Source organism: Perca fluviatilis, chromosome 9, assembly GCF_010015445.1.
Source record: "Perca fluviatilis chromosome 9, GENO_Pfluv_1.0, whole genome shotgun sequence".
Classification (NCBI taxonomy): domain Eukaryota; kingdom Metazoa; phylum Chordata; class Actinopteri; order Perciformes; family Percidae; genus Perca; species Perca fluviatilis.
This window is the reverse complement of record NC_053120.1, coordinates 1,341,747-1,366,746: the sequence shown is the minus strand read 5'-3', so window position 1 is coordinate 1,366,746 and position 25,000 is coordinate 1,341,747. Positions and strand designations below refer to the sequence as shown.

Here is a 25,000-nt window from a genome sequence, read left to right as displayed (position 1 = left end):
ACTGAGCCTACTAACACTTAATAAATCAAATAAATTAGCATTAGTGTCACTGTGTCCACGTTCGGACACTTACTGGCCAACTTTCTATCAAAATATCTGTTCAAATACAAATATAAATGATCACTTAATGTTTTCAGTTAATTTAATGGTGTAAAACTAAAGTGTAGCTTCCTACCTTTCTAACGGTGTATAGTTTTAACTGTTTACTTTAGTTTTTACTTTACAAGAGCCGGCTAAAGTACGCCATCTCCGGTGAATTAGCCGTGCGCTACCCTTGGCCATAACCAGACACCCCCATCTCCTCACTGTAAACACTGGTCGGTGCTGTTTTTTTGGGGGTGTTAAATCGCCCATATTCTGCTAATTTTCAGGTTCATAATTGTATTTTAAGGTTGTACCAGAATAGGTTTACATGGTTTAATTTTCAAAAAACACCATATTTTAGTTGTACTGCACACTGCTGCAGCTCCTCTTTTCACCCTGTGTTCAGCTCTCTGTTTTAGCTACAGAGTGAGACCTCTTTTCTTCTTCTGTACTATCTTTGATTGCACTCGCACATGCTCAGTAGCTCAGATCGTAGATCATGTCAGCTAGCTCCAGAGACAGTAAAAGAAAGGCTGTTTCTCCGACTTCAGTCAGTTACAAGGATCAGCTGGGAGACTTCTTCTAAACCAGGGAGCACATGTAAGTAGTTCTTCTGGAGATTATGGTGAACTTGTGTGTGTTGTAGCGGTGCTTTGCTATGCATGCTAACGCTAACGCTACGAGCTAGTGTGGTTAGCCAGCTCGTTTTGGATTGTGACGTCACTATCCGGGCCGATTTTGAACAGCTCACCAGGAGACTGAAGGCAGGACACATTCAGAAACCAGATCTCACTCAGAACAGCATGGATGGATTTTATTCAAAGTCTGTATGTGTGTGGAAGCACCAGAGACACAAAATAACACCCCAAATCACTAGAAAAAAAGTGTTTTTTTTCATAATATGGGCACTTTAAGTCCCATCAATGCTGTCAAAACTACCGGATCGTACTTCCGTCCTTCACAATAAAATGACATGCTTCAACAACTCTGACCTATGCAATAAAAGCTCCTTCATTTCCAGTTCAGTAAAAACAGAAACTTTTTAGTGGAAAAGATCGTGGCCCGAGCGTTCTCACTTCTCTTCCTCATCAAAGTAACTTTCATATACTATTTAGACCTCTAAATGTCCACGTACATATAGGAACATTCACACGTAGATCGTTAGATGGGTACGGATCAATCCTGCCAACATTTTTTGGTGAATATCGGAAACGCAAAGTACCGCGAAAAGATCGGAAGGTGCGTCAGGTCGGAAGTGTCCGAATATGGCCAACAGCGGCGAGTGGCGTCCCAACGTGGATACAGTGACGCTACGTCAGTGAGTTCAAACTGCTTATTGAGCGTAATTTGGACTGACGGTGAGATGCATGTTGTTCTGTAACTGGTGTGTGGCGCTGCCTCTATTCTCTTCATTTCCACTTTGAATTTTATTTTTTTAACTTCTGCCTTGGTTTGGAGTCACCATTTGCCACTCTGGGCATTTTCTTTTATTGCTTATTCCATGTTGATTTATGGGAGGAGGCAAGGCAGGGTTATCATGTATAAAGGAAAGGTGCGCAGGACCTGGTGTACGCCCGGTTTTATACAGTACAGGCCAAAAGTTTGGACACACCTTCTCATTCAATGTGTTTCCTTTTTATTTTCATGACTATTTACATTGTAGATTCTCACTGAAGGCATCAAAACTATGAATGAACACATATGGAATTATGTACTTAACAAAAAAGTGTGAAATAACTGAAAACATGTCTTATATTTTAGATTCCTCAAAGTAGCCACCCTTTGCTTTTTTATTAATAAGGGAAAAAACTTCCACTAATGAACCCTGACAAGCGCACACCTGTGAAGGTAAAACCATTTCAGGTGACTACCTCATGAAGCTCATTGAGAGAACACCAAGGGTTTGCAGAGTTATCAAAAAAGGGTGGCTACTTTGAAGAATCTAAAATATAAGACATGTTTTCAGTTATTTCACACTTTTTTGTTAAGTACATAATTCCATATGTGTTCATTCATAGTTTTGATGCCTTCAGTGAGAATCTACAATGTAAATAGTCATGAAAATAAAGAAACACATTGAATGAGAAGGTGTGTCCAGACTTCTGGCCTGTACTGTACATGTGAATATTTCTGTGCGTAGGTACTTTTCAAGTTCTCAAGCTGTACGCTATCTTCTGGTATGGAAGCTGCGCAGTCTTTTATACATGAGGTTATTGTTCATCACCCCCCCAACCGGCCCGTCAGACACCTCCTACCAAGAGTCTGGGTCTGCCGAGGTTTCTTCCTAAAAGGGAGTTTCTCCTCGCCACTGTCGCAACAGCCACTGCTAATGCTTGCTCTTGAGGGAATTACTGTAATTGTTGGGGCTTTGGAATTTATAGAGCGTGGTCTAGACCTACTCTATCTGTAAAGTGTCTCGAGATAACTCTTGTTATGATTTGATACTATAAATAAAATTGAATTTAATTGAATTATTAGAAAGCCACGAATCCAAGATCTGATAAATCGCAGCAATCAAGGTTCCCACATGTCCTGGAAAACATGGACATGTACAAATTCTTCAAGAAAATGTCCAAGTTTTCTGTCAGAAAGCAGAAAGCAGAAAGGAGAAAGAAATATCCTGGAGGAGGCACATGGTCCCCCACAGGGGTGGAGCCCAAACTGCTGGGCCCTGTAGAAAGGCATTCTCTAAGGGCCCCTCCCCTCATCCACAGCTATTCATTCTAGCATCTTTTTTCAGTCCCCTCCCCCCTCCCAGTCTGACTCCCCTGACTCCTGCAAATACAGCTTCTCAGTTTAAGAAAATGTCAAAAAAAAGAGAGGAAATGAAGCAGCAATATCGTGGAGAAGTTTGAATGTTTGAATGAAATATGAATGTATTTATATTTTAAGACTACACAGCGGAGTGGCTCGGTTGGGAGATCAGATGTGACCTCTGATGTGTCATGTGATCAGGTCTCCAGTTAGTTTAATCAGATGTGACCTCATGTGTGTGTCTGTGTGTGTGTGTGTGTGTGTGTGTGTGTGTGTGTGTGTGTGTGTGTGTGTGTGTGTGTGTGTATGTGTGTGTGTGTGTGTTTGTGTTTTGTGTGTGTTTGTGTGTGTGTTGTTGTGTTGTGTATGTGTTGTGTGTGTGTGTGAGAATTCTGTGTGTGTGTGTGTGTGTGTGTGTGTGTGTTTGTGCGTGTGTGTCGGTGTGTGTGTTAAAGGCTGTTGTTTTGTATCTGTGTGTTTGAGAATCCCTGTATGTGTGTGTGTGTGTGTGTGTGTGTGTGTGTGTGTGTGTGTGTGTGTGTGTGTGTGTGTGTGTGTGTGTGTGTGTGTGTGTGTGGTGGTGTGTGTGTGGGGGTGGGGTGTGTGTGTGTGTGTGGGGGGGGTGGGGGGGGGGGGGGGGGGGGGGGGGGGGGGGGTGGTGTGTGGGGGGGGGGGGGTGGGGGGGGGGGGTGGTGTGGGGGTGGTGGGTGGGGTGTGGGTGTGTGGGGGGTGTGTGTGTGTGTGTGTATATATGTTTGTTTTTTTTTGTTACTTGAAACTGAAGAGTCAGAAAGGAGTAAGAACAAAAGAGCCTGAGGAGATTTCTTTTAGTTCCTAGTGGCCTGACGGCCTGAACAAGGTCCCCACAAGTCCTGGAAAAACTGGAAAACCTGCAGCAACTGCTGCTGCTATCTTTGTCCTTCCATGACAACATGTAGAACCATGTAAGTAGGCTTTAGCTTTGTGATTAATATGCCATTATATAATGGTTACATTTCTGTGTAGCAGGCAGCATAGCGGTCAGTGTAACGCTTATCAGTTACATTTTCTAAGTAGAAAACGGACAGTTGGTAAAACAGAAAAATCGGTTCAAATTATCAAATTTTTCATTTTATTTCAGCCATGACAAATTAAAAAAAGTCAGATCTTTAAACAGTTTTTCCAATTTTCTGTTTCTTTTATTCAGAGGATCAGAAATTGCGAAAATTACAAAATTGCTTCTGAGCTCCAAATATTCATAATACTGCCATGGTATTCTCTCCCTCTACTTTGTGGAATATGAAAGTCATTAACGGTCAGTGTAACTCTCATCATTTCAATTTTCTAAGCACAAACGGACATTTGGAAAAACAGAAAAATGGGTTAAAATATCAAATTCGTCATTTTTTTCCACCTTGACAAATTAAATCTTTTTTATCTTTAACCTGTTTTATTAAATTTATTCAGAGGATCAGAAAATTACACAATTGCGTCCAATTATGGCTCCAATTATTCATAATACTGCCATGGTATTCTCTCCCTCGTATCGCCTAGCTACGCTCCCCACTCGAAACTATCAGCTGCACCTCTGACCCCAAAGTCTTTCAGTTTTTAGTTTTTTTGGGTCCATGTTGAGGGTAGATGCGGTGAGTAGTCGTGAGCAGGTATGAACACTCAGGATGCGTCCAAGATGATGTAAAAAATGATGGGCATTTATTATGAATGACCCAATTAAGGCCCATAGGCAAAAATAATAATACAAAAAAATTAACAAAATTAAGGAAAGTAACTAAAAAGCACTTTCAAGAAAATAAATTCAAATTGACTTGAGTCAAAACAATCAAAAATATAAATACACAACTATTCACTAATAGACCTTAAATCAGGTTACAACGTAGAGGACATCTAGCAGACTTAGGTCCTACTCCCTCCAAGTACACTCCAGCTCTGTCTCGAGCAAATACCATGGCCACTCTATATTTAGCCTGACGCCAGCCCCCCAAATTGGAACATACCAACATACACCATACAGGGGTGGCTCAGGTGAGTATACCAATAAGGCTTAATACAGCCAATATACATATAGCTAAAAATCTAGACCAATACAGCATATAATTCATACAATTGTCAATGCAATTAACCACAGCCACAAGACATCTTGGTGGCTGGCAAATATAATACATAACATGTCGGTCAACTTCCTGTTACCCCGGAAGTCACAGACGCATTCAAACCCAAGGACAGCAGCAAACTTTCCATAATAACAAAGAGCACATGGTAAGCCCAAACCATTTTACACTCTATTCCTTTACACTCAATAAACGAGCATTAGTTAACAAAGACGTTGACAACAAAGAGTGTTGTGGTGGTTCTTATAAGAGGTGATGTTTGTAACAAACTGTACGGTTGTAAACAAACTGATGTATATAACTAGGCCTAGATAACAAATCACCGCAGTATTAGATGTTAAAAATCGTGCACAAAACTACATGGTAAATATGTTGAATAACAGATGATATCAAACCAATATACAAACCGAACATATAGACCAGTCCAACAAACATATAGCTACAAACAACTTCTTCACTCAGTCTTTCAGATTAAAAACAGGTAGCGCATGGCTACTGTGCGCCCCATCGGCAGTCCATATGCAGTTAATGAGCTGCATATTCCACAAACTAGAGGGAGAGAATACCATGGCAGTATTATGAATAATTGGAGCCCAGACGAAATTTTGTAACTTTCTAAATTTCTGATCCTCTGAATAAATTTAATAAAACAGGTTAAAGATCAATTTTTGTCAAGGTGGAAAAAAAATGATGAATTTGGTATTTTAACCCATTTTTCTGTTTTTCCAAATGTCCGTTTGTGCTTAGAAAATTGAACTGATGAGAGTTACACTGACTGTTAATGACCTTCATATTCCACAAAGTAGAAGGAGAGAACACCATGGCAGTATTATGAATATTTGGAGCTCAGAAGCAATTTTGTAATTTTCTAAATTTCTGATCCTCTGAATAAAAAACAGAAAATTGGAAAAACAGTTTAAAGATCCAATTATTTAATTTGTCGAGGGGGAAAAAAATGAAAAATATTATATTTGAAAACCCATTTTTCTGTTTTTCCAACTGTCCGTTTGTGCTTGGAGAATTGAACTGATGAGCGTTACACTGACCCTCAGCCCTCGGCCTAATCAACACTTCACCTACGGCAACTACATCATTTTTTTTGTTTTGCTCGATTTGCTAAATTCTCAGATTTCTAATGAACTATTTGCTGCCTTTTTAATGTTCAATGTTCAATTTATTTATAAAGCACATATTAATACAACAAAAGTTGACCACAGTGCTGTACAAAAAATACAATAAAACAATCTTCAAGACAATTAAATTCCACTAGTAAATACTACTAAAATCCTCTCACATCATTAACACAGCACTCATAGATGATCAAAAGCCAGAGTGAAAAAGTAAGCTTTCAAATGTCGTTTAAACTCTATAGGAGAGGAACATTCCCCGATATAAGGAGGTAAGCTACTCCACAGCCTGGGAGCAACGGCCCTCTCATTTTCCTGTACATCCGCTGAACTACCAAGAGATTTAATGATTCGGAGCGAAGTGCTTTTTAGTGCTTTATGAGGACCAAACTGTGAGTGAGAAGACAAGATCGGTCCCTCCAGAAAAACGCGATTATTTGCCGATTTCCGCGCAAAATATGCGGGCCTTGCATGATTTCATAATCCCTGCATTTTCGTTGCAATAAAGTCACATAATATCTTAGCAGAAAGTTGAAACATTTTGCGTTTACTTCACACAAGAGCAGCCATTTTCCCCTGTTGCATCATCGAAAAGCAGGCTGTTGGGGGGGGGGAAATCACTTTTTGTTTTTCTCTTTTTCATCAAACTGCAGTTTTTGCAAGTTCCCGCAATTTTATCGCATAAAATTGCATAAGTATCCCGCATATTCCATCACATTTTTTAAGAAAAACATGCCGCGTAATCAAGGATTTTTGCCCCGCAACAATCACACAAAAAAATCTGCATTTTTCTGGAAGGACTGATATATGAGACACGGAATAACACAGTCAAAGCAGAAAAAAAAAAAATTTTAGCTCCTATCCAAACCTCGGCTGCCATCAGAACAGACAGGCCCGTCAGCCTGGAGTATTTCAACCTGCTCAGTTTGATAAGACTTTTTCATTTAGTGTAATCCAACATTACTTTGTTAATTTTGTGTGTCCATTTGTTTTTGGGTATTTGAGTGTAATCGTGGCACCCTGCATCATTAGCCCCCCCCCTCGATGTGAGATCTGCGTTATTGCACTAGGCTTGCATTTTTTAAATATCATAATAGGCATATTTGTTGTGTTTTCAAATGATTGTATTTAATTTAACTTGCTAGCTTACATGCCTGTAAGAGTAGGCCATTCAAAGTTCACTGTTGTTCAATTTGTATGTTTTAGATCATTGCTAAAAACCTAGTTTTTTAGATTTTTTTAGAGACATGAAGCAGTGTTTTATAATAGGCTTTAAACATAGGCTATTTATTTTGTTTAAAAATATTCTATATTCTAAAACCTTGTTAAATTATATTAGAGTTCATTCTAGTTCATTTTCTGTGTTGTTTTTCTACATTTCTTCATTCAGGACCATTGTGCGATCCGATCCAGTCTGAATCAACTAACAGAACAGTTTACAGGCTTCGTCCTGGTTGCATTATTTATTAAGATTATTCTAAACCGATTTCTGGAGTTCAAACAGCTCTGAACTGTAGTTGAGAAGGTCCGTTATAACGGCCCACGGATTAAAACAGTCTCGGGTTTAAATCGGGCTCGGACACAACGTGCACAGGCTTGAATTTCTGGGCCCGATCTAAGCTCTAGCCTGTCTGTCTGTCTGTCTGTCTGTCTGTCTGTCTGTCTGTGTGTGTGTGTGTGTGTGTGTCTGTATGTCTGTGTGTGTGTGTGTGTTTTTGGGGGAAACCCTGTCATCACAGACAGCATTTTCCTGCCAGCTGGCAGCCTCTTTATCACTTCTAATAACTGAGTGCGGCCCGATGCCGCTGGCTCGGTGCCGGCCCGATGCCGCTGGCCCGGTGCCGACCCGATGCCGCTGGCTCGGTGCCGGCCCGATGCCGTTGCCGTCCGCTGCCCGCTGGCTCGGTGCCGACCCGATGCCGCTGGCTCTGAGCCACGCTGCTTCACACGCTGCTGCAGAAAGTCCTGAAATTACAACCTCCTGCTCTGACATCAGCTCACACTAAATACCCATTACACACAGTTTATACTGAAGTCATGATGAGGCCTTCATCCCTCCTTCATCCCTCCTTCATCCCTCCTTCATCCCTCCTCCATCCCTCCTCCATCCCTCCTCCATCCCTCCTTCATCCCTCCTTCTCCCTCCTTCATTCTCCTCCATCCCTCCTCCATCCCTCCTTCTCATCCCTCCTTCTCATTCCTCCTCCTTCATCCCTCCTTCTTACCCTCTCCTTCATCCCTCCTTCTATCTCCTCCTTCATCCCTCCTTCATCCCTCCTCCACCCCTCCATCCCTCCTTCATCCCTCCTTCATCCCTCCTTCATCCCTCCTTCATCCCTCCTTCATCCCTCCTTCATCCCTCCTCCATCCCTCCTTCATCCCTCCTTCATCCCTCCTCCATCCCTCCTTCATCCCTCCTTCATCCCTCCTTCATCCCTCCTTCATTCCTCCTCCATCCCTCCTTCATCCCTCCTTCATCCCTCCTTCATCCCTCCTCCATCCCTCCTTCATCCCTCCTTCATCCCTCCTTCATTCCTCCTCCATCCCTCCTCCATTCCTCCTTCATCCCTCCTTCATCCCTCCTTCATTCCTCCTCCATCCCTCCTTCATTCCTCCTTCATCCCTCCTTCATCCCTCCTTCATTCCTCCTTCATCCCTCCTTCATCCCTCCTTCATCCCTCCTTCATCCCTCCTCCATCCCTCCTCCATCCCTCCCTCTCACACTGTGGCACTCAGGCTTTAGTTTTTCGGTAAAATCCACGTGCAGAGCGGAGCGGGGTCTTCTGAATCTCAGGCCGACTGAACGGTCTGTCTGTCTGTCTGTCTGTCTGTCTGTCTGTCTGTCTGTCTGTCTGTCTGTCTGTCTGTCTGTCTGTCTGTCTGTCTGTCTGTCTGTCTGTCTGTCTGTCTGTCTGTCTGTCTGTCTGTCTGTGTGTGTGTCTGTGTGTGTCTGTTTGACATTCTGTTATCAAATGGCTTGAAAAAAAGTGAAAACATGTGCAGTAAATTCGCCACGGGAGAGCCATCGTCATGGCAGTGACCTCGCTGCTCCAAAATCCAAACCCCAAGTTCACTGGTTACCCAGGAAACGGGTAAAATTGGAAGAACGGTTCATGAGATCTTTACAACGAGCCACAATTTAGGACAATTTATCCAGGTTGGACGACAAATTATGTCTAGACAGACACGCACACACACACACACACACACACACACACACACACACACACACACACACACACACACACACACACACATACACACACACACACACACAATACACAAAACACACAAACAAAAATAAAAAACACAAACCACACAGAGGGTTGGAGCACTATCTTTGAGGGGACCTATCATTGACATAATGCATTCCCTAGCCCCTTACCCTAACCTTAACCATCACCACTAAATGTCTAACCTTAACCCTTACCCTCACCTTAACCATCACCACTAAATGCCTAACCTTAACCCTTACCCTAACCTTAACCATCACCACTAAATGCCTAATCTTAACCATCACAACTAAATGCCTAACCTTAACCCTTACCTTCACCTTAACCATCACAACTAAATGCCTAACCTTAACCCTTACCTTCACCTTAACCATCACAACTAAATGCCTAACCTTAACCCTTACCCTAACCCTAACCATAACCTAATTCTATCCCTAATCCTAAAACCAAGTCTTAACCCTCAAACAGCCCTTTAAACTTGGGGGGGTCCAGCATTTTGGGCCCCACAAAGCTGTCGGGACCCCACAAATATACTGGACTCCCGGTTATGGGACCCCACGAATATAGTTAAACAAGAACACACACACACACACACACACACACACACACACACGGTATTGATTGACAGCTCTGGACGCCTCTCTCTCGGCTGCGTCCCGCTCCGTTAGTTCGTCTCAATTGGCCGAATCCGTCTGCCAATCAAACACTCAGGCCTCGGCCCCTCCCGGTGTGTGTGTGTGTGTGTGTGTGTGTGTGTGTGTGTGTGTGTGTGTGTGTGTGTGTGTGTGTGTGTGTGTGTGTTTTATTTCAGCCTCAGTCCCTCGATAACGCTCGTTAAGGCTCTTTAAGACTCAGCGGTTGCCGTGGTGATTCAGGAGGCGGGTCACGTCAGAAGGTCAGAGCGTTTATTAGTAATAACATGGAGGGAACACTTCAGAACATCTCTAATAAATCAGGAAATATCTGTGTGTGTGTGGTGTGTGTGTGTGTGAGGTGTGTGTGTCTGTGAGGTGTGTGTGTGTGTGTGTGTGGTGTGTGTGTCTGTGAGGTGTGTGTGTGTGTGTCTGTGAGGTGTGTGTGTGTGTGAGGTGTGTGTGTGTGTGTGGGGTGTGTGTCTGTGAGGTGTGTGTGTGTGTCTGTGAGGTGTGTGTGTGTGTGTGTGAGGTGTGTGTGTCTGTGAGGTGTGTGTGTGTGTCTGTGAGGGTGTGTGTGTGTGTGTGTGTGAGGTGTGTGTGTCTGTGAGGTGTGTGTGTGTGTCTGTGAGGTGTGTGTGTGTGTGTGTGAGGTGTGTGTATTCTGGCAACAGCAGAGTAGGTTTTATTATTTTATTGATTAGAAATAAAAGGTCCTCTCTCTCTCTCTCTCTCTCTCTCTCTCTCTCTCTCTCTCACTCATATATATATATATATATTTTTTTTTTATTAGGGGTGGGCGATATATATCGTTTACGATAATATCGTCATTGTTGTGTTAACGATGTGCAAATTGACAGTACAGCCAGACTGAACTAATCAATACAGGACCACGAAACAGCACAGCTGTTACGAGATGTACTTAACAACAAAGTGTGAAATAACTGAAACCATGTCTTATATTTTAGATTCCTCAAAGTAGCCACCCTTTGCTTTTTTTGATAACTCTGCAAACCCTTGGTGTTCTCTCAATGAGCTTCATGAGGTAGTCACCTGAAATGGTTTTACCTTCACAGGTGTGCTTTGTCAGGGTTAATTAGTGGAAGTTTTTCCCTTATTAATAAAAAAGCAAAGGGTGGCTACTTTGAAGAATCTAAAATATAAGACATGTTTTCAGTTATTTCACACTTTTTTGTTAAGTACATAATTCCATATTTGTTCATTCATAGTTTTGATGCCTTCAGTGAGAATCTACAATGTAAATAGTCATGAAAATAAAAAGGAAACACATTGAATGAGAAGGTGTGTCCAAACTTTTGGCCTGTACTGTATATATATATATATATATATATATATATATATATATATATATATATATATATATATATATATATATATATATATATATATAATATAACCTGAGATATCACAACGACGCCTCACGAACAAAAGGACATGAAAGTTCAGTGGTTTATTTCCAGGTTTCTGTTGTTGTTTGTCTGGACTCTGGTAGGAAGTAGACCGTGTTATGGTGTTATGGTGTTATGGTGTTATGGTGTTATGGTGATATGGTGATATGATGATATGGTGTTATGGTGTTATGGTGTCAACACACCGAGCCCACCTGTCTCCTCATGAGACACTAACTACTCTAGAGACACTAGACAAGAGAAACACTGACACATCTGGTCCCTCGACACACACACACACACACACACACACACACACACACACACACACACACACACACACACACACACACACACACACACACACACACACACACACACACACACACACAGACACACACACACACACACACACACACACACACACACACACACACACACACACACACACACACACACACACACACACACACACACACACACAGACACACATAACGGAGACACACACACACACACACACACACACACACACAAAGACAGAGACAGACACACAGATACACACACAGACACACATACGGAGACACACACACACACACAGAAGTCTCCTCTCATTAAACTAATTGACTCGTTAGGAACAGTTTCAGCCTTCAGAGACGACCGTTTCCTTCCCGAGTCTCAGCAGAGATCTTTGTTCAGCATCACACAAACATCATTAACCTGACTCCAGTTCACTGTCCTCACACACACACACACACACACACACACACACACACACACACACGCAATCTGAGTTCTCCCCAGGTTAACGAAGCTAGATAACCTCCAGTTTACACAACCATATCACAGCACCTCATATGAGATCCTATGAAATTAGGCGTGCCAGGGTGATGACTGTTAACTCTGAACATTCACCTTCTTCCTGGGTCAAAGTCTTGTGTTTTCTCCTTAACTTCACTCTCTTAGAAGATGCAGCAGGTAAGACTTATAAAACTACCTTTCTGTCATATCTGCTGAAACTGACCCTATGTTCCAGTAGAACTACACGAAGCAGCTCATTTAAAATAAAGATCCGGCAAAAATCCACAACTTGTGTTTAAAAGGAAAAAAAAACGAGAAGAAAAAGTTGTGTTTTTTGAGAAACAAAAAAAAAAAAAAAAAAAAAATAAAAAAAAAAAAAAAAATTTTTTTCCCACAGCCAGGGGAAGTGTGTAACTGTTCAGATGCACCAATCAGGGCCAGGGGAAGTGTCTGACTGTTCAGATGCACCAATCACGGCCAGGAAGTGTGTCTAACTGTTCAGATGCACCAATCAGGGCCAGTGGAGGTGTGTAACTGTTCAGATGCACCAATCACAGCCAGGGGAAGTGTCTAACTGTTCAGATGCACCAATCAGGGCCAGGTGGAGTGTCTAACTGTTCAGATGCACCAATCAGGGCCAGGTGGAGTGTCTAACTGTTCAGATGCACCAATCACAGCCAGGGGAGGTGTGTAACTGTTCAGATGCACCAATCAGGGCCAGGTGGAGTGTCTAACTGTTCAGATGCACCAATCAGGGCCAGGGGAGGTGTGTAACTGTTCAGATGCACCAATCAGGGCCAGGGGGAGTGTCTAACTGTTCAGGTGCACCAATCAGGGCCAGGGGAGGTGTGTAACTGTTCAGATGTACCAATCAGGGCCAGGGTTTGTGTCTAACTGTGTGTCAATCACTGCTCATATGCACGCATTCATTCTCCCTTGTGGGGGGAGGGGCTTAGGAGACCGTTTTGGGCTTTAGCAGAAAGGAGGGAGGGACTGAGAAGCTGTCGATGTTCAAATGTTTTGGCTAAGTCCTGGACCTTCACAATCCTACTTACTCAGTGCTACAGTCATTAGAAGTTTTGCTTTTTGGGCTATTTTTTTGGGCCGACAGTAATAAACATGACCGAGTTCAGAGCGCCTGATGAAGTCCTTGTTCCCCTGAACACAGGAAGTGTTTGGGTCCAGTAGGTTCTGGATCAGGTCTGATTACCATCAGGTCTGTTGTGATCCATCAAAGAGCTGTAGAACCCATCCAGCGTTTAGTCAGTAGTTTCTGAGCTTTCAGCTGGTTGGACTCGTTTAGTTTCAAGTCTTTCTGCAATTTACTCCGTGCAGAAGCTGCATAGTACACATACGAGCTGCAACAAGATATATGACCGCTTATTATAGGGCCCAGAAAATGTTACGGAGCAAAGGGAAGGAGGTCATATTCAGAGGAAAAAAAATAATCTGAATTTCTGAGATCAAAGATGCAAATTTACAACAAAAAAAACTTCAAAGTGATGCATGCTTGAAAGTCTGCTGGAATCGGAACAACTCGGAAATACTTCAGTGATTACAGACAGGTAACCAGTGGAGCTCTGTGTGTGTGTGTGTGTGTGTGTGTGTGTGTGTGTGTGTGTGTGTGTGTGTGTGTGTGTGTGTGTGTGTGTGTGTGTGTGTGTGTGTGTGTGTGTCCTGCTGCCATCTGTCCTGCTGAGACACACAGCTCAGATTACAGACAGCAACAATGCTGACAGATGTTGATACCTTCAATTACAGAATGTGTACACACACACACACACACACACACACACACACACACACACACACACACACACACACACACACACACACACACACACACACACACACACACACACACACACACACACACACACACACACACACACACACACACACACACACACACAGGGTCTTGCCCTTTCCTCCTGCAGAACCACTGCATGTAAAAGTAAAACCAGGCTTTTCCTACCAGTGGTTTGGTGTGTAATGAGGTGACCCAGTGGTGCCTCGGCTCCTTCAGCCTTTAATGAGATGTCATGAAGTCATAATTACACGAGTCTGTGCAGCAGTCTGCTCCGCCCAAACTCAAGCAGACCTGCCTCGCCTTGCCCCACTACTACTGCAGGAGGGCTGCTCCCTTTTAGTCGATTAGTCGACTAATCGGTGGTTTTGGTCTTAGTCAGCTTAGATCTCTGTAGTCCATTAGTCATGTCTGATGCTGTTTTCATGCTGAATGACTTATTTCCAAGAAACTTACGAGCTCATCTCTGGTAAACACAAGCATTACCACCAAATTGTGGCTAATTCGGGAAAGATCTTGCTCTCATATTTGTTTTTTACACTGTGCTCTCATTGTATATTTTCCTTCCATTTTCATTTAATTTCTTTTTATTGCATCTTTATTGTATTTTTAATAATAATAATGTGAATCTGTATTTTTATTTGTGACCAAAAGCCCTCCTAGGGACATGTGTCGAGAATTAGCTTTGGCTAAAAACACTACGATACATAAATCAGATGACTGTTGAAGTTTATCTATGTTTTTTTTGTATCTGTCCCTATCTAAATAAACCTTAAAGAAGAAGAAAGAATTAAGGGTTGACATTTGACCTAACAGATATCACCGTCAAACCTACTTTGATTACTTTCATTAAGGCAGTTATTTGCTGTATTACACGTTTTGTGAAATGTTGTGTTTAAATATGCAAAGGAGGCGTTATCTTATTCAATATATGCATCCTTTTAGCATGACATTACAGATCTGTCGATCAAATCGACTAATCGATTAGTCGATACGGTTGAATGAGTGTTAGTCGACTAAGAAGTTCTTCAGTCGAGCTCAGCCTTTATATGAACTTCACTGTTTCCAGGTCAGGGGGGGTGCGTGGCGCTCCAAACCAACATGAATGAACCCAGTAACGGTCCCACAGTGTGCAGCTTGGTTGTTTAACCCTCGTCTGGTCTTCCAGTCGACCTGCTACTTTCTGTTTTTCTGGGTCGAAATTTCAACATTTTGTTGGTCTTTTTCTACACTTTCTCAACGTTTTTATTCAAAGTTTTTTGTCACTTTTTGGGCGTTTTTTTAATTATATTTTTGTCAACTTTTTTAAAGATTTTTGTCACTTTAAAAAAAAGTCTTTGTCACCTTTGGCGATGTTTTTTTAGTTTTTTTTTAGTTTTTTTTTTACGTTGAGAAAAATGTAGAAAAGTGTCTTTTTCTACACTTTTCTCAACGTTTTTATTCTAATTTTATTCAAATCTTTTTTTTGTCACTTTTTTGGCGTTTTTCTAATTATATTTTTGTCAACTTTTTTACGATTTGTTGTCGCTTTTTCAAAAAAATTTCCCAATTTTATTCAAATCTTTTTTTTGTCACTTTCTTGTCGTTTTTTTTTTATATATCTTTTTCAACTTTTTTCAAATTTTTTGTCACTTTAAAAAAAAGTCTGTCACCTTTGGCGATGTTTTTGATGTTTTTTTTGTTTTTTACGTTGAGAAAAATGTAGAAAAGTGTCTTTTTTTACACTTTTCTCAACGTTTTTATTCAAATTTTATTCAAATATTTTTTTTGTCACTTTTTTGGCGTTTTTTTAATTATATTATTTGTTGTCGCATTTTCAAAAAAATTTCCCAATTTTTTGTCACTTTTGTCTTTCACTTTCTTGTCGTTTTTTTATTTAGATATATTTTTGTCAACTTTTTTCCAATTTTTTGTCACTTTAAAAAAAAGTCTTTGTCACGTCATGTTTTTGATTGTTTTTTTTAAATCACTTAAAAAAAAAAAAAAATGTTTTGGTCGATTTCTTTCCTGTGTTTTTGTATCATTTTCCAACATTTGTCACTTTTTTTCATCATTCTTTTGTCATAGTTGTGATTATAGAAAGTTTTTGTAAACAGGAGGATAACAGGGGGGGTTAACTGTGTGAAAAATGAGCCGTGACATTAAACCATCTGTTTTAGGTAATGGTATCCTAAGGTACCGTCTATTTGCTGGATCTTTCCTTAGCGGAGGATAACTAGCAAATGAGCCCGCTGACGGTGACGTTACTGTTCATATTTTGGCCTAATGTTTGTGTAGTCGCAGTGAGTCAAAGTGTGGTCTGAGCTGGACATTACAACATGTATCTGGAGGTGTTCATCAGCTCCTTACAGCTGTACCAATGATTAGAGAGATGAGAAACACCACCAGATGGTCTGGGAGCCCGTCCTGTGTCTGAAGAAAACTCTCCGAGCTCAGGCTGAAGCTCTGCGCTCAAAGGTCGGAGGTCAACACGTTGATTTGTTGCTCTCTTGAGAGTGAAATGTGAAACCTCGCCGCTCTGCAGAGACTCACTGAGCGCGTGCAGAAACCTCAACGCTCTGCAGAGACTCACTGAGCGCGTGCAGAAACCTCAGCGCTCTGCAGAGACTCACTGAGCGCGTGCAGAAACCTCAGCGCTCTGCAGAGACTCACTGAGCGTGTGCAGAAACCTCAGCGCTCTGCAGACTCACTGAGCGTGTGCAGAAACCTCAGCGCTCTGCAGAGACTCACTGAGCGCGTGCAGAAACCTCAACGCTCTGCAGAGACTCACTGAGCGCGTGCAGAAACCTCACGCTCTGCAGAGACTCACTGAGCGCGTGCAGAAACCTCAACGCTCTGCAGAGACTCACTGAGCGCGTGCAGAAACCTCAGCGCTCTGCAGAGACTCACTGAGCGCGTGCAGAAACCTCAACGCTCTGCAGAGACTCACTGAGCGTGCAGAAACCTCAACGCTCTGCAGAGACTCACTGAGCGCGTGCAGAAACCTCAGCGCTCTGCAGAGACACACTGAGCGCGTGCAGAAACCTCAGCGCTCTGCAGAGACTCACTGAGCGTGTGCAGAAACCTCAGCGCTCTGCAGACTCACTGAGCGTGTGCAGAAACCTCAGCGCTCTGCAGAGACTCACTGAGCGCGTGCAGAAACCTCAACGCTCTGCAGAGACTCACTGAGCGCGTGCAGAAACCTCAACGCTCTGCAGAGACTCACTGAGCGCGTGCAGAAACCTCGCAGTATGCAGAGACTCGCCGGCGTGCAGAAACCTCAAGCGCTCTGCAGAGACACACTGGCGGCGGTGCAGAAACCTCTAACGCTCGCCACAGGCACACTGACGTGCAGAAACCTCAACGCTCTGCAGAGACTCACTGGCCGTGCAGAAACCTCGGCTCTGCAGAGACCTCAGCTCTGCAGAGACTCACTGAGCGTGCAGAAACCTCAATGCTCTGCAGAGACTCACTGGAGCGTGCAGAAACCTCAACACTCTGCAGAGACTCACTGGTAGCGTGCAGAAACCTCAGGCTCTGCAGAGACTCACTGAGCATGTGCAGAAACCTCAACACTCTGCAGAGACTCACTGAGCGCGTGCAGAAACCTCAACGCTCTGCAGAGACTCACTGAGCGCGTGCAGAAACCTCAACGCTCTGCAGAGACTCACTGAGCGCGTGCAGAAACCTCAACGCTCTGCAGACTCACTGAGCGCGTGCAGAAACCTCAACGCTCTGCAGAGACTCACTGAGCATGTGCAGAAACCTCAACACTCTGCAGAGACTCACTGAGCGCGTGCAGAAACCTCAACGCTCTGCAGACTCACTGAGCGCGTGCAGAAACCTCAATGCTCCTGTTCTTTTACTTGACTTTGGTTTATCATGTCAGTAGTGTTGTCTCTAGTTCTGTAATGTTGTTTGATTGGTCGACATAAAGCCCCAATAAAGTTCCTTAGCTATGATAGAAAACAAGTGTCAAAAAAGGTAGAAAAGCGACAAAAACATTTGGGGAAAAGAAGTCAGAAAAAGACTAAACTAGGTGGGCCAAAATGTATCGAGAACCTCAAGTGATATTCGTGACACAGGCCTTATGTATGGCGTTATATATGTGTCACATTCCTGAGCGAGTAATTGTATGTTTTGAGCGCAGAGAACTATATTTTGAAAGCACATTACATTACATTTTGAACAGAAATTTACACTCGCAAAAAATAATTTAGTTTGAGTAAACAAAAACCTATTTCGGGCACAATAAATGTAAGCTGCTGCGCTCCGGTCCTGTCTTCCTCGCTCTCAACCTCTTCTCTCTGCGCGCTCAACCATACACAGCTCGCTCAGATTTTCACAGCGTTACAAGTGTGCCACAACACCAACCAATCGCAGAATCAAAAGGTCAATTCTGATTGGCTGTTCGTCTCCAATTAGATCGCAAGTAGCAGGAAACAAAAATCTAGGAGGAACCGTCTTTTTCAGTCAACACTTGTTGGTACGGCAAATACCGTCTACAGTGGAGCTGTTCGACTAATGTTACTGGATTAAAACACATTTCGGTCAGTATTTTGTATTATTGACATAGCTATATCACAGAAATGTCTTAATATTTGTGTGTACTATAATGCCGTTGTTTTGTTTGACTCATATCTCCTTATGTTTGACTCATCCTTCACAAGCAATCTAGCTAGCTCACACACAGCAGCCGACATGTCATCTGAACAGGCCTTCGCAGCACTGTAACTAGCTAAGTTAGGTCGCGCAATGCGAGACTGAACAGCAGTGGGCCTGTCACACTATAGCCACATGTAAGTAGTTTTTAATACTTTGGTTACAGTACCGTATTTTATTCGCCGAAATTATGTTGCTATATTAGCTGCGAATGAGCTATCCGTTGCTAATGCTAATTTATCTCAAAAGCAGAAACGTTAGCTAACTACTGCCAAGATATGATTTCCGCGAGACCAGAGAGGTGTTATAAGACTCGTCAAGTGTTGTCATCTGTCTTAAAAATGAAATCATATCTTGGCAGTAACGTTCGTTAGCTACTGCTTTTGACATAAATAAGCTAGCTAGCTAACGTTAACCGAAGATAGCTACTTTGCAAGTCAATTGATCCAACCTTAAAGAATTAAAGGTTAATAAAACCCCACATCGATGTAACCAGTATTACAAACTTCTTTTAAGTGGCTGTATTGTGACATTTTAGGTTTGTTCAGATGAATATGTTGGATGCATAGACTGTATCCATGCTGGGCTAGCTAATGTTAGATTTCTTATGAAGGATGATGTTAGTAACACACGGAGATATGTAATTCAAACAACGGTATTGTGATTAACACAACTATTAAGGCATGTCTGTAATATACCGGTCGGTCAATAATATAAAATACTGTAGATCAGTGCTTTCCAACCCTTCTGGTCTGAGGTTCCCCCACATCCCTGTCATATTAACTCACATACCATTCCCAATGTGTTCACACTATCATATTAAAGGGAATATTCTTACATTTTCATGCAATTGAACTATAGACATTTAGGTTGGTTTGGTCAGAAATTCTACTAGCTTGGCCTTTTACTTGAAGTGTGGTTAATGTTTCAAAAGTCATCCATTACTTTTAACTAATCATTTAAACAGTTAGCTAAGTCAGTAGGCCACTTTTAGCTTTTTATTTCTACCATTGATTACTTCGCTATATGTTTAAACATATGTGTTGAGCTGTTTCAGTTGATATATTGTTTTAAGTCAATCATAATTAAATTATTTTGATTAGTTAAGCTGCTCCACAATCTTTCCAAGTACCCACTAGCTACAGCAGAGATACCCCTTGCTGGGGAATCACTGCAGGTGTTGTGTCAAAGACTGTTTCCCTGTAGATATGTCTTTCCTGCTACTTGCGATCTAATTGGAGACGAACAGCCAATCAGAATTGACCTTTTGATTCTGCGATTGGTTGGTTTTGTGGCACCAGCACCGCTGTGAAAATCTGAGCGAGCGTGTCTAGGGGTGCGCAGAGAGAAGAGGTTGAGCGGGGAGACAGGACCGGAGCGCAGCAGAGAAAGACATGCAAATACATTTATTGTGCCCGAAATAGGTTTTTGTTTACTCAAACTAAATAATTTTTTGCGAGTGTAAATTTCTGTTCAAAATGTAATGTAATGTGCTTGCAAAATATAGTTCTCTGCGCTCAAAACACACAATTACTCGCTCAGGAATGTGACACATATATAACGCCATACTTATGAAGATGGAAATTACAGACCAAAACATAACAGAAAATCTGTTTCCTTTGATGTGAAAGTAAAGTGAAACTCGGCCACCTTTTCTTTCCCTTCCTCCACCGTTCCCGGTTTCTTTAGCTGGTTTTTCTCAAAGTCATATTTTCACTTTCAGAAAAATAGATACAGATACAGGCAGGAAAACACACATTTATAGATACACACACACACACACACACACACACACACACACACACACACATACACACACACACACACACACACACACACACACACACACACACACACACACACACACACACACACAAACACACACATACACAAACACACACATACACACACACACACACACACACACACACACACACACACACATACACACATACACACAGACAGACACACACACACATACACACAGACAGACACACACACACACACACACACAGAGAACACACACACACACACACACACACACACACACACACACACACACACACACACACACACAGACAGACACACACACACAGACAGACACACACAGAAAGACACACACACACACACACACACACACACACATACATCCTTAAAGAACCTGGTCTGGATCCCTCCTCTCTCAACGGCTGCCGCCCAATATCCAACCTCCCCTTTCTGTCTAAAACCCTGGAACGCATAGTCGCCTCACAACTACAAACCCATCTTCTTGCCAATAACCTGTTCGAACCTCTCCAATCTGGTTTTCGCCCCCTACACAGCACAGAAGCCGCTCTCCTCGGGGTCCTCGGCGACCTCCTCACCTTTGCCTTGGACGCCCGGTTCCCTCAACATCCTCATCCTCCTCGACCTGAGTGCAGCCTTCGATACTGTGAGCCATAACATCCTGCTCACCAGACTCAAAGACCTCGGTATCGACGGTACTGCACTCAGCTGGCTCCACTCCTACCTTTCCAACAGATCCCACTTCATCTCTCTCCACAACCACACCTCTACCACAGCCACAGTCACTCGGGGTGTTCCCCGGGGCTCCGTGCTTGGCCCCCTCCTCTTCGTCGTCTACATCCTCCCTCTTGGTCAGATACTCCGCCACTTCAACCTGGACTTCCGCTGCTGTGCTGACGACGCCCAGATCTGCCTCGGCACCAAGTCCCCCCACGGTCCTCCCCTCTCCCACATCAGCTCCTGTCTGTCAGCTATTGAAGCCTGGATGCAACACAACTTCCTCAAACTCAGCGGCGACAAAACAGAATTCCTTCTGATCGGCTCCAAGTCCACACTCAGCAAAACCAATAACCCCACTCTCACCATCGACGGCACCATTGTCTCCCCATCTCCCCAGGCCCGCAACCTTGGCGTTATCTTTGATTCCACCCTCTCCCTTGAGCCTCACATCCGTCAAGTCATTAAAACCTCCTTCTTTCACCTCCGACAGCATCGCCAAAATCAGACCCTCTCTCACACCCCCCCGCTGCTGAAAGACTCATTCACGCCTCCATCTCCTCCCGACTGGACAGCTGCGCCTCTCTTCTCCTCAACATCGACTCTGCCAACATCCAGCCCAACTCAACTAGTCCAAAGGCTCAGCCCCCCCCCCTCATACTGCTTGACTGCCCCTTCTCCCTCCACGCTCCCCTCTACCAACATCCAACCCAACTCCAACTAATCCAACTCCGCCCCCCCCCTCATTACCTGCTCCAATCCTTGCTTCCCTTCTCCTAAAGCATCCCCTCTACCAACAACCAAAAAACCCCACTCCACAACTCCTCCAAAACTCCAACCACCAACCTCATTACCTACTCAAAATCCTCACACCACATCACTCCAATCCTAAAACAGCTCCCTCCCTTCCCCATTTCCACAAATCACCTACAAATCCTCCCTCTCACCTAAAACCCTCCACCATCCCCCCCCTCACCTCACTAACCTCCTCTCCCCTACCCCCCAACCTCCGGTCACCTCGCACTCCACCTCAGACCGGCTTCCTTCCCATTCCAGGGCGGCGTGCGGCTGCGGGGGGAGGCCGGGCGTCGCGGAGCAGCGCGGGCACGGATCACCTACAAAATCCTAGTCTCATAAGGGGCCTGCCACTACCGGCCCCTCCCTTTCCTCACTGACCTCCTCTCCCCTTGCCGACCCTCGCTGGTGCAGGATCCTCAGCCCTCTCCTCTCCATCCAAAAATCCAGCCTCGCGCTGTTTGGGGACGGAGCCTTCTCAAACAGCTCCCAACTCTAAAACCCCCTCCCCTCCTCTCCCTTAAAAAAAAAAAAAAACAAACCTCAAATCCACCTCAACCCATCTCCTCTCCATCCAAAGGCCAGCCTCGCTGTTTGGGGCGCGCCTTCTCCCAAAAAGCAGCGCCCCGCTCTGCTCCCTAAAAGGACGCCGCACCTCTGGGTCCCTCGTCCATGTTCGGTGCGGCCCGGGACACATCCTCTCTACTCAACACCACCGCAGGCCGCCTGCCTTACCCCCTCCTTTTTCATCTGTGTGTTGTTTTTTTGTTCTACTTGTTTTGTTTTGCTTTCGTTTGTTTGTTGTTGTGTGTTGTGTTTTTTATCTACCCCTGCCCTGTAAAAGCGACTTTTGAGTCCATGAAAGCTTATATAAGTCAATTTATTATTATTATTATTATTATTATCACACACACACACAATGACACACACAACACACACACAGAACAGACTCACAAACACACACAGACAGATACAACACACATGAATTACACACACACACACACACACACACACACAGACAGACACACACGCATACACACAGACAGACCTGCGCTTTTACAGAAGACACACCACACGAACAACAAAAACAACACGTGACAGACACAACACACACACTTACACACACAGACAGACACCACACACAGACAGACAGACAGGCCGCCGCAGCGCCACACACCACAGATAAAACACAGACAAACACACCGACGCACACACAGAACCTGCGCCTTACAGCACACACACAACCACACAAAAAGACACACCCTGGAGGGGAATGGGAAGGGGGGGGGGATTAGTTTTCCTCTGTCAGCGTCCGATCACATCCACCAATCTGCACCGCTAGCCGTACAATACGCTCCACCAATCACACGCTACTCAAACTACTGTGGAAAAATAAAACTACAAAAATGGCGAAAAAAAAAAGAGACCAACACGAGGACTTAAAGGTGACATTTCTCACAGCGTTTCTCTCCCTGTTTCTGACTAAATCACTTCCTGTTCTCTGACCTATCGGCAGCCTTGAACCCGTCAGTAGGGGGGTGGTGGGGGGGGGTCCCCTCGGCTGTTGCCTGGCGCCCCAACGCCCCCCCGCTGCTTGTTCTTATCAGCGCGCCGACACGGCCCGGATTACACAGGCCCCAGTGGCTGCTGGGAGTTCATTAACATTTAACACAGACAGCAGACTGAAGCTCTGCGTCCTGGTTGGACAGCAGCCACCGTCTGACCGGCCAATCAGCTGCAAGCGTTTAGAGTTGGGGGGTCTCTAACCTCTTCAACCTGCAGCTCAGTAACCCCCCCCCCTCTAGTGGCTCCCTGCAGGGCTTTGACGTGAAGTTAAACGGTTTTATTTTAACATTTCACATTTCATTTGTTGTTGTTGTAGACCTAGAGCTCCCTTGGTTTTGGGTCACCATGACAACTGACACGCTCATGCTTCTTCTTCTCCTGTTTTGACAGTGCTGTAACACCCTACCTGCGATGACTACCAGACGTACATTTTGTGCAGCTAAAAAGAACGTTTTTCAACGACACACACTAACACACACACAGAGACACACACACATATACACACACAGACACACACACAGACACACACACAGACACACACACACACAACAGACACACACACACATGCTGCGGCACACACACACACACATACACACAATTACACCGCACACACAAAACACAACTGCATACGCTGAACACACACATACACAGCAACCGCACACATACACACACACAGACACACAGACTAACACACACACAGACCCGAACACACACACACATACACACACAACTCGACAAACACACTAATACACACACAGACGCACACACACACACCAGACACACACAGACCCCACATACACATACACACCGACCTCAGACACACACAAACACACACACACACACACACACAGACACACATGCCCACACTGAACACACACACATACCTACGCTGGACACAGACACACACACAGACACCGCACAGACACACACATACGCTAAACACACACCACACACAACACACACAGACACACACATACGCTGTGAACACAAAGACCGCTAACACACACACAGACACACACACACAGACTGAACCCACACACACACGCATACGCGCGCTGAACAAACCACACTAAATGCCACACACAGACACACACACAGGACACACGGATTCTGCATGAGAGACGCACAGACCTGCACATACGGAACACACCGGACACCTGAACCTTACATACCTGCGCTGAACCTGGACACCACCACCACACACAGACACACATACCTGCGCTGGAACCTGGACCACCACACACAGACCTACCAGGACCACCACACTCACGCCACCTCGTGCCGCGGCACGCAGACCACCACACGCACAGTTACGCTAAGCTTCACACGTACGCGCACCTGCGTAATACTTTTGCACAAACCTGCCACACCTCCGTACGCGGCGCTACCACACAGACACACACTGGTGCCGCATGCGCACACCACGGTATGCGCACAAGCGCTGCACAGACGCACTATGCATGCGCTTTTTACACACCACGTAATGCCACAAAGCGGCACCACCTGCGTACCGAGGACACACACTGGACCGCACCCGAAGGTAG

The 25,000-nt window shown here is 44.1% G+C and overlaps 1 protein-coding gene across 1 annotated transcript in view; it reads right to left on the bottom strand.

Annotated features, from left to right (window-relative positions):
* Positions 1-25,000, bottom strand: part of LOC120566171 (ephrin-A2-like) — a 58,510-nt gene that overhangs the window by 14,168 nt on the left and 19,342 nt on the right. The window lies entirely within an intron of this gene.